Raw genomic sequence first — 15,045 nt, forward strand, 5'->3', positions numbered from 1 at the left:
AGCATGCACAGACACACAAAGCGCTTAAACACAACCCCTATGGTAGAGGAGATAGATAGACATCCACCTGGTCCTGTCAACACTCTGAACGCTATCAGTCAACCGCACGACAGACAACATGGAAACTAAAATAAACAGACGGCAAAATGGTGGCCGGCAGGGTGAGGCCCTTTCACTTTCATTGACTCGTGCTTCTTGGTGTTTCGGATTCGCTCACACACATTCACACGCGTTTACTCTCATGATCACTCGCGCGCACATAAGCACACATGTACTGTACATGCTCACAAAGTCAAAAACTCACTGTTACTCTCATTCCCTCTCACACTCTCATGTACACTCTCTCACTCGCGCACACACACACTCCCTGCACACACACACACAACTCACTCAAACTATGGCTTCTCTGTGGTAAACCACCCACGCACTAAACATGCATCCAAACAAGAAAAACGAGTGTTACAAGAATCAAAACCTCCTTGAAATCAGCTGTATAGTAAGGTCATTTGCATTCTAAAAGAACACTGTTCATTGGAAAGAATCATGATAAATACGGTAAACACCTGTAAAATATCAACAAGGGCAGCCTGTTTGAACCTCATAAGCGGTTGCCAAATAACCGTTGTACATCCCTCGAGTAAGTACATAGCTTAAGCCTCATTAATTTCCAATGTGCGGCAAGGCACACATGGCTTTTAACCTCCAACTCGTGGGCTGTAAATAGGGACAGCTTGTTTGTTTGCCGAACTGATAAACACATATTGCGCTCATCTGGGGTTCCTCAGACTCGCCCTCATTAGCGTAGAGCCTCGTTTCGAATGTCAGCTTTTTAACACCGCCGTCTGATTAAAGGGGACGCGCTCAGGAAAAAAAAAGTGCCTTCAGCCCTGGAAGCTGGCAGAGTGTCAACGGGCCCAGAAGTGAGGGCGATGCCACGGCACTCTGCGGACGTGCATTCAAACGTACAGCTGCCTGCATCCACTGTGTAACATCTCATTATCTTTAATGTCTGCTTGCTTGTAAAGAATCCCTGTAAACATGCAGCAAAAAGCTATATCGCTCATGAAGGCTGTCTTTTAAACTACAGCACATATAAGAGAAAACAGCTGGAGGGGATCTGTGCTATGTTTGGATTTATGTGACATTAAGGAGGAGGAGAAAGGCACGCAAGGGGGGGGGGGGGGGGGGGGGGGGGGGGGGGGGGGGGGGGGGGGGGGGGGGGGGGGACAGTCATCTAATTGTACATTCTGACCCGTGCAGCAACTACTCAGGGGCTTTCTGAAAAGGTCCAAGGATGTGCAGGAAAGACCTATGATTGTATGTGCGTGACAAGACAGTGCCGGTGGGAGTTCCTGTCCTCTGACACAAACTGTGGCGGCTGTGCATCCTGTTGACTGGCGGCACTACTCCCCCCTAAACCCCCCTCAACTTTAGACTGTTGCACCTGTTGACAAAGTAAAGGAAAACTCGCAGCCGATGAGGCTGCAATTCAAATTAAAGATGTGTCACAGATGTCAACCACCTCTGCATGAAGAGGGTGTTGTGTAATCCTTTTCCTGGCTGAGTCTGTTGTCTTCCAGCAATCAGCAAGCAAACGTGTGTTTGATTGCATTCTGTTTTCATTAGGTTGTTCTCTAATGTAGTAAGGAATAGTAAGGAATTGAGTATCTTTACAGGATATGGGTACTTCCCAATATTTTAAGTTTGTAGTCGTCTATTTGAAAATCATCATTAGTCACAGACACGAGTTGACACGAGGACAAATCATGTATCATAAATAAATAATGTCATTAACTGTCCAGACATGGCTTTAGGTAACATTTTAACATTTGCATACAGAGACATTAACCATCGATTTTCTTCTGCTTGTCCGGGATCGGATTACGGAGGCAGTAGCTTTAGCCGGGAAACCCAGATGTGGAGGAGCAGCGGCTCTACTCTGAGCCCCTCCCAGATGACGAGCATCTCACCCTACCTCTAAGGGAGGAAACTCACTTCGGCCGCTTGCATCCGTGAAAAAAATCTAACTCATTGCCGGCAACGCGGACAAAACTCTGACACCGGTCGTACAGGGACTGAACAGTGACTATCAGAGGGTCCGGTATAGCATACTCCCAGAGGACCCCCACAGGATTCCTCGAGGGTCACGCTTGAACCACCTACAAGTGCACAAATCACATGTAGACGAGTTGGGCAAACTCACACGCAGCCTCGAGGACCTTGCTGAGACATTCACCATTGTATATTAAAAGTAAATAAAACGAAGGCAGACTCGCCAGTCAATCACAGGCCGCATATTGACAAAGATACAGTTACATTTACAATAATGAACAATCTTGAGTGTTCAATAAATGTAACATTCATGTTTTTGGCATGTGGGACAAAACCACAGTTCCCCCCACAAGAGCAGATTAGATTCGAACACAGACCCTCAGAATTGTGAGACAAAAATGTTAACAACTAGCTCGTGGTATTATGTATAGTGATATTCAGTTCAATCCAATTCATAATCGTAGTGAGCGGCCAAAACCTATCCAATTGCAAATTAAATTCAATTACTGGGTCTACAGTTATCATGACACTTTCTCTCTTTGCTATCAATGGAACCTTCTGTAGTGATATGACAAAAAAACTAAATAAATAGCAAAACACAGTTCTAACTAGACTGACACTGTTACTGTTACAAGCACATTGGATCATATGGGGGTTTTGGGCACAACGCTATAAACCCAAACTTGCAGGATGTTTTCCCAAAGGTGTTTTTTTTTTCATTTCCTCTTTTACCTTCATAACAACCACAGCACTTTTTCAAAGTACTTAGTGCATTCCTGCATTTATGCCACCATAAAAAAGGCTTCGGAAGCTGCACTAAATGTTGGCCAATCGCCTGACATAGACCAGCATGTGAAAAAAACTCTTAGACTGTTAGAAGCCCAGTGTGAAGCTAGAGCTTAATTAGCATGGTATATATTTTTTGACAAACAAACAAGAGGCCTAACAATGCTGATAGCATTCTAGACACAAATCAGGTGTTCACTTGAAGGCCTTTCATAGTGACAACGAGGGATAAATAATTCGACAAAAGAGCATTGTGACATTGTGCTCTCAATTTATTAGACTCGGTGGAGCACTTCCAGTGATTTATTTCTCAAAACTCACCCTGCCCCAATAGTCTGGATAAGTACATGCAAGAGCGTATGGACAGTTTTCCTCAACACAGACCCAGCAGCCACTTGTATTTGCATGATTGTAACTGGTACCGCAATGTGATGAAAGGGTTACAATGACTTTGAAAGCCATACCTCTGAGTGACAGGGGCTTTATTTTGGTCTTGTACTGAAGGAAGTGAATCAAAATGGGGAGGAAAGGGCGAATTCCGAAGCTGCCTAAAATCATCTAATCCCTTCCTACTTCCTATTTGGCCGGCCGCCTCTGGACAAATGGCCACATGAGGACCTAGTTGTGTTTTTTTTTTTTTCAGTGGATAAAATCCAATCACAGGATGGAAGTACTTTAGATTAAATTAAGAGCAAATGGTAAAATATATTCAGCATCAGTTTGAGCTTGACTAGCGGGAATGTGTCTTTACAAAGAGCAGAGAGCTTCGAACATGAAGCTTCTAACTGCTGCTCGCGTCACTCTGATGAAAACTAAACAGGGCTAAGAGCGGGCGACTGCCGCCAACCCCCCCACTTCTCCCCCCGCCACCGGCGCTTGCGCGTTGTCCAATTAAGGTCTTTTGCTCGTGTGCCGTGCCCAGGCAGGCTGCCACGAGCCTGCCAAGTCCCAAACAGTCGGGTCAGGGGAGTTAATCTGGCTTTTAAGGGCCTGACGGGGCCATTGTTTGGGATGCTGCCTGCTGACACTTCATTGACAGTGGGTGGGCACTGGCGCGTGGGCACAGAGCTATAAAAGGCCAGAAGAAATCAGTTATAAGCGTGTTTGGACCAACTGCCATTCTGAGGAGTGTGTGTGACCGAGGTGGACACACTTTACACTTGCTGCAGGCATGTGAGCGCCACTGTACTGCAGAGTACGGCTCATAATAACTTCACCGTAAATGACACATAACTCTGCGGTGAAAATTGTTGCGCTACAGCTCACGGGCCAGTGTGCCGCCGTAAAGGAAGTGGGACACGACTCTTGTGACAAGTATGAGCCCCCCAAGTAAGAGAGTACCAGTAGTGGCATAGTCTCTTCATGTGCTGCCTTATGTAGTCGGCAGTGGACTCTATTAAAACGTGATAGATACAGTGGAAACTACATAGTTGAACAGAATCTGTTTCAATAATTTCCCATTAATTTGTGGTTTAGTTTGTTCCAGGCTCAAACCATTGCAATGAAACCTTTTCTTAGCTGTCAGACAAGAGTAAAAAGATGTTAACCACTGTATAATTCATCTAGAATGAGGTCCAACAAAACTCCTAATTCTTCGATGATCACTGACAGACAAGTAATGGCAGTAAGGTCATGTGACGTGGCACAGTGGTTGTGAATCACTGCTCTCGATGCTCACTGAGCTGAATTCTTACAAAATTTGCAAGTGGCTATTCAATCTTCAAATGTTGTAATACATCTTTAGGCATATTTTTCCAGGAAACATTGCTTCATCTCCAAATAATACGACTTTAAGTATATACAAGGATTAAATCTATTCTTTATGGTTTACAGGTATTTACTGGTGGGGGGGTTATCACAAATGTCTCACAGTCAAGACGTCACAAGTTTCAGTTTGTGGGGGTTTTCTCTGGGTACTCTGGCTTCCTCCCACATTCTAAAAACATGCATTAGAGGTTAACTGAAGACTCTGGGGCAGGCTCCAGCTTACCTGTGACCCCAATGAGGACAGGTGCCATAGAAAATGGAGGGAAGGAATACTGGTGGGTTTGAATACCACTTCTGATGACTATATTTAGGCATGGCAGTAGTTCAGACCATAAGGGCTCAGCTTGTGACAAACAGGTTAAAGGTTAGAATCCAACTGGAAATTAAGTTATTGGAGAAATGCTTGTCTACTGCCAAGGCATTGAACCCCCAAATTGTTCAGGGCTGCAACACCACAATATTCAAGATTTTGTCTGTCTGCCATTTTGGTTCATATGAGTTCCTCCATTTGGAAAAAAAAAAAGTAGGAGAAACAGGTGACAAGCTGCCAAAGCTGTCCTGCAAAATAACTCCAACATGAAAATGAGCCATATGAACATTTTTGGCTGTCTGACTGTCTTTTCATATTCATCACAGGAACTGAAAGATTCACGAGGAGCAAAGACTTTCCCAGGGGTGACACTGGTTGCCAGTAAATAAAAATCAGGTACTGTAGTGACCGCGATTAATTAATTAATGTGTGTTGACACACCCTCGCCTTATCAATAGGTATAGTCTTCTTACTGTCTGATTGAATGTTTTGTTTTGTACTTGCGACTTGGAACAACGGCTTCTTACCAGATCATAACCTTTAATGGCTCTCTAATGACAACACGCACTGTCATGGAAAGAAACCAGGAATTGCAGAGCATCAACAAAGGAGAAGGAGTCAGCTCTTCCCATAACTCTGGAAGCAAAATTTGTCGGATTACGTGTTTTGAGCGTGACATAAACAAAAGCCAGGCCTTTGTTGAATTGAATGCTCTCTGACTCCTTAAAAAGCAGAGTTTTGAGTTGCAAAATCTGAGTGGAACCCCAGAGTTCACCTCTCCTTCAACAAGTAGATGCATTGTTGGAAGAAAAGGCCAAAAATCCCATCAAAAAATGACATCTTCACTTTGAAAAGTAGAAGCAAAAGTCGTAAACATCCAGTCCAACCAGCTGGCGAGAGCTATGCTTCACTAGTGGACTGTGAAATTACCACAAAGACGATGATAGCGAAAGCAAAAAAAAAAAAAAAACGTGCGCCTCTATAGCGTGGGCCAGGAATGTTAATTTCATAAACAAACTCCCCTCCAGATTCTACAGAGGGGAGATTGAGGCATGAGTTCAATTCAGCTACTGAGAAACACAACACATTTAAGGAGGAAAAATGTGGGGAATTATGAAATGTGTTGAAAATTGGAGATGTCAGAGGAGTAGTAGACGGGCTATCATTAAGCGCAAATAAACATATGGCCTTTTATTCCATATACACACATTGGGAGTGCATTAAGAAGATAAAGGATGTCATGTTACTGTGTAAGGATACGCTGCTATTCTCAAACCAATCGTGCTGATGAGGCTGGAAGAAGTGAAACTCGCTTGAAGCGATAGCCTACCAAATGTGTGCCTCAATCGGACCTTAACGCACCCACTCATTACGGTAATAGCAAGGTATTAGAGGCTGATGTAGGGACACATAACTGTGGGGAAATGGTAGCAGAATGGGCAGGGAGATGGTCAATGAGCACATCAGCAGCAAGCGGAACGGGAATAATGTGGCAACGATCTCATGGCATGGCCTCGCACATGAAGTGTGATCGCATGCTATCCATAGACTGCTCATATCCCATAGAGGGCATTTTTGCATGGGATCTGGGGATTGCGATGAGATGGGGAAACATTAACAGTGTTATATTCCTGGTCTTACCCTGCCTCAAAAAAAGAACAATGGGCACAACAACAGCCGCTGCCATTCCACAAATGAAAAAAAACAAACAACAATTCACTCACATTCACACCTATGGGCAATTTTGAGTCTTCAATTAACCAAATGTTTTTCTCAAGACAGAGTACTCATAGAAAAACCACAGGGCGAACATACAAACTCCACACAGAAGAGTCAGAGCCAAGATTCAAATCCAGAATCTCTGTACCGTGCCCAGATCAACAATTCGGTGAAAACTATACCTAATAATTCACTGAAAACTTGGAGGTGGAACTAAGACTTTATCATCTGAATGACAAAGTCCACAAGTAATATTTGCTTTTTCTTCAGCTTTCTGGGGATGCTCTCACAGAAGGGTACCAGTCCTGGAACAGGGGAGTGTAATCGAAAATTTAAAGTATATTCATAATGTATAGTAACTTATTGTAGTGTGTCCCTGTACCTTCAATATTGAATCACAACACTTGGAACTTAATCGATTATTCAAGAGTGACTAGTTTGTCAAGAACAATAGCGAAATTTTCTAAGGGAATTCCAATTGCTAGTTCAGGCGATCATACATAAATCGTTGGCACCATCAGCTCATCAAATACACCTGAATAACATCTCCGAAGTCCCCGATGTCAGCACCCTTGAAATAACTGTCAGTCGCTTTGGAACTGCGGGGCTCGCACACGACCGACATGAAAAAACCCGAATCTCACGGGTCCGTGTTAGAGGGTCTCTGCGCTCTCTGTCCAGGTGTCACGGAAATGTGAGAGCTGCTGCTCTGGGGGGGGGGGGGGTTGGGCTCAACGCCAGGCGCCGACCAATTGGACTACCATAAGCCACCTTCTCCTTGGCAGGCATGATAGGACAGCATGGCATTACAGTTCTTTGTTTAAGTGAGTCCAAGGAAATTCTCTCGCTGTCAACACCACCGAGTCAGAGGACATCATTTTAACTTCTGTACGACGGCTCACGTTATGATAACATTTAATAGTCACGCGATACACTGAGTCCTCAATTTGACTACGCCTGTGGTCAAGTAAATCCATACCGGCAGCGCACCACATCTAATGGGGGCTGAGTGCGCACCATCTGACTCGTAATATAGCACAGAAAACACAAATACATTGCAAAGACCTTTTGCAGTGCAAACGCGCTGAAGCAGCGGGACTAAAAGCCACTAAAAGACCCCAAATCCATAGAAAAAGAGGCTTTCATTCGTGAACGACCCTGTGTTTTGTGGTTTGAAAAAGCTCATGGCTTAGTGTTAGCAGGTCTTTCACTTGTAGAGTATTTGCCACGAGTAATAGATATACTGTCCATTTCATTTTGTTACATTTGTAATCAAAACGTGCTACAATTACAAGAAAAGTGTGTGCAACAGGGTTTAATCCCACTAAAATACACTTTGCCAAAAGCGAACAAATGTTTGATTTTATCGCCATCCATTTCCTCCCCTTTTATCCTGTGTTTATTGTTCAATATTATGAGCATTTGGGGGTTAAACGTGTTTATAATTGCATGCCGTGCTGGGTCAAATGCTGTATATGGGCCATGCACAACTACTGCTCTAAGATCTAAGTAGACACTCCTAGAGTTGTATTTACACAGTTGCCAGAAAAAGTATGTTAAGTCTTTGTAAATACCTGAATATTTGCGTTAATTGACAAACACAGTCTGCATAAACTAATGCCACACAACAGTTATGCGTTTTCATGTTTTCAATGGACATACCATTTCATCAACACAGGGGGGGAAAGGTACATGAAACCCTGGGCTAATGACTTCTTCAAGAGCTAATCAGAGTCAGGAGTCAGCCAACGTAGAGATCTATCAATGTGATGAGATTGGAGGTGTTGCTTCAAGTTGCCCTGCCTATAAAAACATTTCTACTCTCCTTAGGAGTGCTGTTCACATACTTTTTCTTGCAAATGTATGTTCATAAATCTGTTTGTCATTAATGTGCCCTGAAAAATGTCAATAGCTATAAAACTATGGCATATCAATTAATATTTCAAACATTTTTTTTCAAGTGGTCTTCAACTATTTTAAACACAGTAATGTGTAACAAGTGGATGAAAAGGGATGAAATAAAATGTGAATGTTGGCGATTTTCTCTAAATTCCAGACGGAGGCAGTTTGGTGATGATCTGGCAGTAAATGTGATTAGTCTCAACTGGCTGGCTTTTGACTTCTTAATATGGACACATTGTGTTGATGAAAAGCAGTCATCGTAGATGTCATTTATCCCGCGGCATGTCAAGAAGTGATTATTTCCTTCATTCATTGTGGCTAAAGTACGAAACAATTTATTTCTAAATTAGTCGTGAGGACTCTGTGCTGGGGAGGATCTGGGCTAATGAGCCAAAAACAAATTAGAGAGTCCTTCTATTGCCTTGCTGCATTTATTCCTTCCATTCCCCTTCATTTGCATTTTTAGCACGTGCAAACACAAATATGCAGTTGTATGTTCTCCGGCTCATAGCGACGTAATTACCGCTGACTGAGCGGCAATGAAGCAAGCGACCTTTTCGGCAGAACGATGCTGTCTCCGTCTCTCCTTCGGAAGATGAGGCGCCTTTCTGTTATTTCATTGGAAGGACATACATCTCGCAGAAGCAGAACGCTCGTTATGTGTGCGAGGGGTGTGGCTAAGCGTTTTGCAGGAGTCCGCATTGTGGCGCCCACAAGGTCCCTGACCCCGAATTCCTGGCTTGGAATTCATACTTTGGTGGGAAGAACACAACAAAACTTGATAGCATCAGTTCAGAACCACTAAAACTGTCTTTTCGGGGGGGTCAAACGATCTATCAGTGATCAACTTCCCTTAGGGATCAATAGCAGTTTGGACATCATTCAAAACCAATAGGGTTTTTCCGATCACATGGAACAAAACGACAACAAAAACATTGTTGATAATTAGAAAGAAAGACCAACTCAGGGCTTACTGTAAGTAGAGTGTTCCAGGGTTGAAACAGTTTACTGATATACCGTGATGACATTTCAAACAGTTGGTAGTACCGTTTCAAATTGTAATTATCGTCACTATGGTTTTTAGTCGAATGTGTTGTGCTGTGTGCCTCCTTAGGCTAGTGAGAGTGACGCAGGGTTGCAAACTCTAGCCACACTTTTTTTTTTAAAAAAAGAGACTCATAACAAATCTAGCATAGCATGGTCAATGGTGCCTAAAATACTTGCGTCAGAATGTCTCAGGTCAGAATACAGCTTTAAACCATATTCCTGTAACAGCACTTTAAAAAATGGCACTAATTTGGTTGTGTAAGTCGTAGCCCAGTGGAAAAAGGAACTTTGGATGGGATTTTGTCTATTCATCAACCAAAATCATGGAATTGAAAAGTATTTTTTGTGATGTTAAATATTTTTACTTGATCCAATGAGATGAATTAATTACAACGCCTGTAATGAATTACATTAGTAATTTAAGAGTCCCACCACTGTTAAACACAATGGTGTGTTGAGATACAAGGTGTACTCAATCTGTGACCACGCCCGTAACTCAAAACACCCGTATTGCAAATAGTCTTTCCCCATTGAAATGAAATGCCATTAATCCATTCCAGTCTCCTCCAAAAAAAAAAAACTGAACAAAAATTCTAAAAATAGCACTCCATAAGATTGCATTTTATAAAACATACAGTAATAAGAAATTAAACCGAACGTATAGAATTAAACAGTTTTTGCCGTATTTTTTGCTTCAATTCAGTGGACATCGTGCCGCTTTCTCTGGCGTGCATGCCCTTGGCCACCTGTGGGCAGTGCAATACATATGGATGAAGGATGTCACAGCTTCTAAGTGAGCTGCAGTATTAGTCATTGTTTGCAAAGGTAAAGGAATATTCAGTAAGCCTGTAAATATTGATATATTATCTGTCTCTATGTATTGCTCCACCGGTTTTGTTCAAATATCTGTTGCTTGAAGGGTTAGTTTCATTAGCCCATCTATGGCGTTTTGCATTGTTTGTTACCATTACCCAAAAGGGACTTGCCAAAATACACACCATTTTCTCTTTGTTTTGTTTTGTTTGAAAACTGCTGAGTGTTCTGAAGTGAGTTGAGGCCAATTCACTCCCACCATACAGCGCTCGTATCTCGAGTTTTTGCTCACATGTCAAAGCAAAATATCTCTAAAAACGTGTCAGTCGGGTCATCATATTAAGTAAATTCCGTGACAAAATATCATGACAATTCCGATAATCGTGATGATTTTGGTCATGATATTTTCCCACAAATATGTCTCCTGACTGTTCAGAGATGCCTTTAAGTCACAGACAGTTGACTTTGCAGCACATCTATCAGTGCACAAGTCAAGCCTTGAAAAGTGATTTTTCTTGTTCGTTGGCTTCAAGCGGCGCACTCCATTCTAAGTATCTTATAATAAGCAGTTGGCTGACTTGTATATGATTCTGATTACGGTGCTGGGGCGCTGCTCTGTGTTTTGCTGTTTATCCTGGCCAGCCTCGAGCTTGCCCAGTTTAAATAATTGTGAGCTGGTTAAGTAACGCAGCATGAGAAAGTTGAGCATTCCAAGCCCGGCTATGACTGATGCAGTCCTCCCCTCCCCTTCTCTTTTTTCCTTCAGTCCGCCTCTTCTTCTTCTTCTTCTGATGTACATTTTTGTATTTCATTTTTTAGCTGACAGCGATAATTACACACTACTACTGTAACTTAAACTTTAATTCTGGTTTCTTACATCTGGGCATATATTTTTGTGGATTTAGCCTGCGTTTATACAGTAAAACGCTGGAGTAATCGCAGAAATAAAGAACTGCAGTCTAAATAAGCAAGCATAAAGAAACACTTAACCACTTTAATTAGAATTTGTTCATTTAAAATAAAAAAATAAAACTTTCCCTCCACTTCCAGGGCAGTAAAATGTCTGTCTGGCTAACTTTGAGACAGTTGCAGGTAAAAAAAAAAAAAAAAAAAAAGTTTAAAGAGAGGTAAAACGTTTTTCAGGGCAAGGAGCAAATTAAAGCAAGCACAAGAAGGGAGTGTGGAGGAGCGAGATATGATTCAGCATTAAGACGGTGAAGTGTGGAACTGCATAACGTTCTCTCATTTGCACAGCCTCTCTAATGCTGGTCAAGTACGGGTGCAGGAGCTCTCTCACACACAATCTCACAGGAACACAGTGTGATATTAACACATGACTGAGATGATTTTTTTTTTATGCCCCGCCAATTCCAAAAATAACACAATGAGTGTTCTTTTGAGAGAGCACACAAGATGGGATATGCAGTTTCCCACCTTTTGATGACATTTGGAAGTGCTGCTTCTTTTGCTCTTGGCTAAGCTGGGAAGAACATATTGAGGCCAGAGTGTTTGCTCTAATGAAGACAGGCGGGAATAGAAAAAGTTAGACCACAGACTTATCTGAGCATAATATGAAAACAGAAATTTCAGAGGGAAAAAAAAGACAGTGGCGATTTGCTGTAGCAGTCAAGGTTTCCATTTTGTGGATCTGGAAAAATAATTCAATGGACAACAAAAATCAATTCCAAATGAACCGAAAAGTATGAATAACATGTAAAAAAACTCAATTATGCCAGTTATCTAAGGGACTTGCTTGACTTGCTTTAGTTTGGAATTGTCTTTCCCACTTCAAAATTGTGAAAAACACACCAAAACAAGACACTCCTGTACTAAATTATCAGCATGTACCGGTAAGCTATTGACTGTGGTACAGAAACACATTTTATCTGAGGAGATTGCAGCCAGCACAAAAGTACCTGCCACAGCAAACTGGAGACTGTCGAATATATAACTGCAGTGTCCAGCGCAAAGCATGGTTAGCATGTACGAGGTGTGTCAGAAAATATCCAGGATTGGTGTCACAAAAGACATCTTTTGAACACAAACTACAAACTACCGCATCACCATGACAACGCACATGCCTTGAGCATCTGACAGTTCCTGGCCCAGAAGAACGTGGAAGAACTGGATTAATCTCCCTACTCACCTGATCTGGGTCCATCTTATTTTTTTGCTGATTTGCAAGCTCAAGGCGATCATCAAGGGGACCCGTTTTGAAGATGCGGATGACATCAAGATGAAGCAATGGATAAGCAAGACAAGAAGGATGGACTCACTGTGACCCCTGTGCCAGTACAGAACAATTTATAGCTAGCCATGGTTGGTTCAACAGATTTTAAAAAGCCAAGAAGTCGATTTTATTTTTTATTCTTCATAATTGTAACAAAGCTGTTGTTCAGGTTAAAGGGTTTTGTGATTTGCGACTTGCTATGAATGCACCGGAGGGATTCATGACAGTGTTTGGATGCAAGTCAGCAGGGCACCTGCATATGAATGAGGAGGACAGTTCCACTTGTTGTTGTTCTTGTTAACTTTCGTAATAAAGAGATTTCTGATAGATCCCCCTTGTCATGTTTGATTTACAGAACTGTATAGCATGATATTGTATATAAAACAGGAACTTTTACATTTACAAACCGCGTTCAAGAGCCAATTGAGTTCATAAAGCAGGGTTCCACTGGATATGTTTTTTGACACAGGGCCTGGAACCTTTCTGACACGCCCAATATGTTTTGCTATGATGTGGCAATGAGCGGTTTTGTGACCAGGATTGGTTTACATGCTTCGAACCCCACCTGACCAGGCACTCAGAAGGAACAGCACCAATAGGGAGTAGAGTCATGTCGAGAGGAGTAGGTAGGTACCAGACTAATCAAACCTATCGGCACAGAGCTTCGTCAAAGCCATTCAAACCAGTTTGGATTGGGACCAAATGCATAATCGCAAAGGTTACCATTGAGACACATGCATTATTCATTGACAAATTAGGTGACCACAGGTAGCCAGCCATATCACAGTGTGCGTGTCACTGAGCGGCATAGAGGAAGCAGCACTGATAGGCACTGAGACGGGGCTGAGTGAGCAATCAGCAGCTGCAGTTCCTAAACTCAGCAGCTGCAGTTCCTAAACTTGGCGTGAACACACAGTCCTGCGTACGCTAATGAAAAGAAGTGAGAAGAAAAAGGGCATTGTGGCAACAGCGAGTGAAAGCACATAAGTCAAGTCAGTTGGTCCTGTCATACTTGAGGAAACGATTGGTGATGAGTCCCTCAAATGGGAAAAGAGTACAGTACTTTACGGAAGATACAGCTACAGTTCATGTGTACAGGGCATCAGAATCCCTCAGGGTCCAAGTCAATATGGCGTGTTCCAGTCGAAACCTTTTTGTTATGAAGTGACGATGAGAATCACACACAAAACATTAGGTTGATTCCGATCCGACACTTAAAATGCAAAGCACTTTTACAAAGGAATGAATGCTGTATTTTATTCCTCTCAGGCCATTCTTTCCCAAAAGTTATAACTGCCTTACAGCATAAATGAATACCTCTGGCCATGTCATTATCATCTTCCCAAAGGCGGGTGATTATACATTGATGGGATGACGGCTAAGACTGAAAAAGGCTGACAGTGGCAAGCGAATCGTGGCACATTTTCCCCCTTCTGATAAAACACAAACGTTTCCCCCCTTTTATGCAGCACACAGCTGTCGGGAGAACTTTCATTCTTATCTGCGAGTGGCCTGATAACAAAAATCAAAGGAGCGACTCAAGGTTGAACTGTTGTTTCCTCACTTCCCCTCGCTCCCTATTGCTTCAGCTAAAGCCATTTTATCCTTCTTCCCATTCATAGTGTTACATTTTTTTAATTTCTTTTTTGAACAACAATAGAACGTTCATCTGGATGGTTTCAATTAGTTTCCATCTGTTTTATGCAGCTTATTGATATTAGAGACGGAATGCAGCCCTATGGGTGGCACAAGTCAGTGCAAACTGTAGGCCGGTCCCAAGCCCGGATAAATGCAGAGGGTTGCGTCAGGAAGGGCATCCGGCTTAAAACCTTGCCAAACAAATATGAGCGTTCATCCAAAGAATTCCATACCGGATCGGTCGTGGCCCGGGTTAACAACGTCCGCCACCGGCGCCGTCAACCTGCGGGGCGCCGTTGGAAATTCAGCTACTGTGGGTCGAAGTCAAAGAAGAAGAGGAGGTGGAAAGCGGGTTCTTCGGCAGAAAGAGAAGAGGAAAACACAGAGCCTAGAACTGAATGTGGGGACTTTGAATGTTGGGACTATGACAGGAAAATCTCGGGAGTTGGTTGACATGATGATGAGGAGAAAGGTTGATATATTGTGTGTCCAGGAGACCAGGTGGAAAGGCAGTAAGGCTAGAAGTTTAGGGGCAGGGTTTAAATTATTTTACCATGGTGTCGATGGGAAGAGAAATGGAGTCGGGGTTATTTTAAAAGAAGAGTTGGCTAAGAATGTCTTTGAGGTGAAAAGAGTATCAGATCGAGTGATGAGGCTGAAATTTGAAATTGAGGGTGTTATGTGTAATGTGATTAGTGGCTATGCCCCACAGGTAGGATGTGACCTAGAGGTGAAAGAGAAATTCTGGAAGGAGCTAGATGATGTAGTTCTTAGCATCCCA

This window comes from Phycodurus eques, chromosome 22 (genome assembly GCF_024500275.1).
Source record: "Phycodurus eques isolate BA_2022a chromosome 22, UOR_Pequ_1.1, whole genome shotgun sequence".
Classification (NCBI taxonomy): Eukaryota; Metazoa; Chordata; class Actinopteri; order Syngnathiformes; family Syngnathidae; genus Phycodurus; species Phycodurus eques.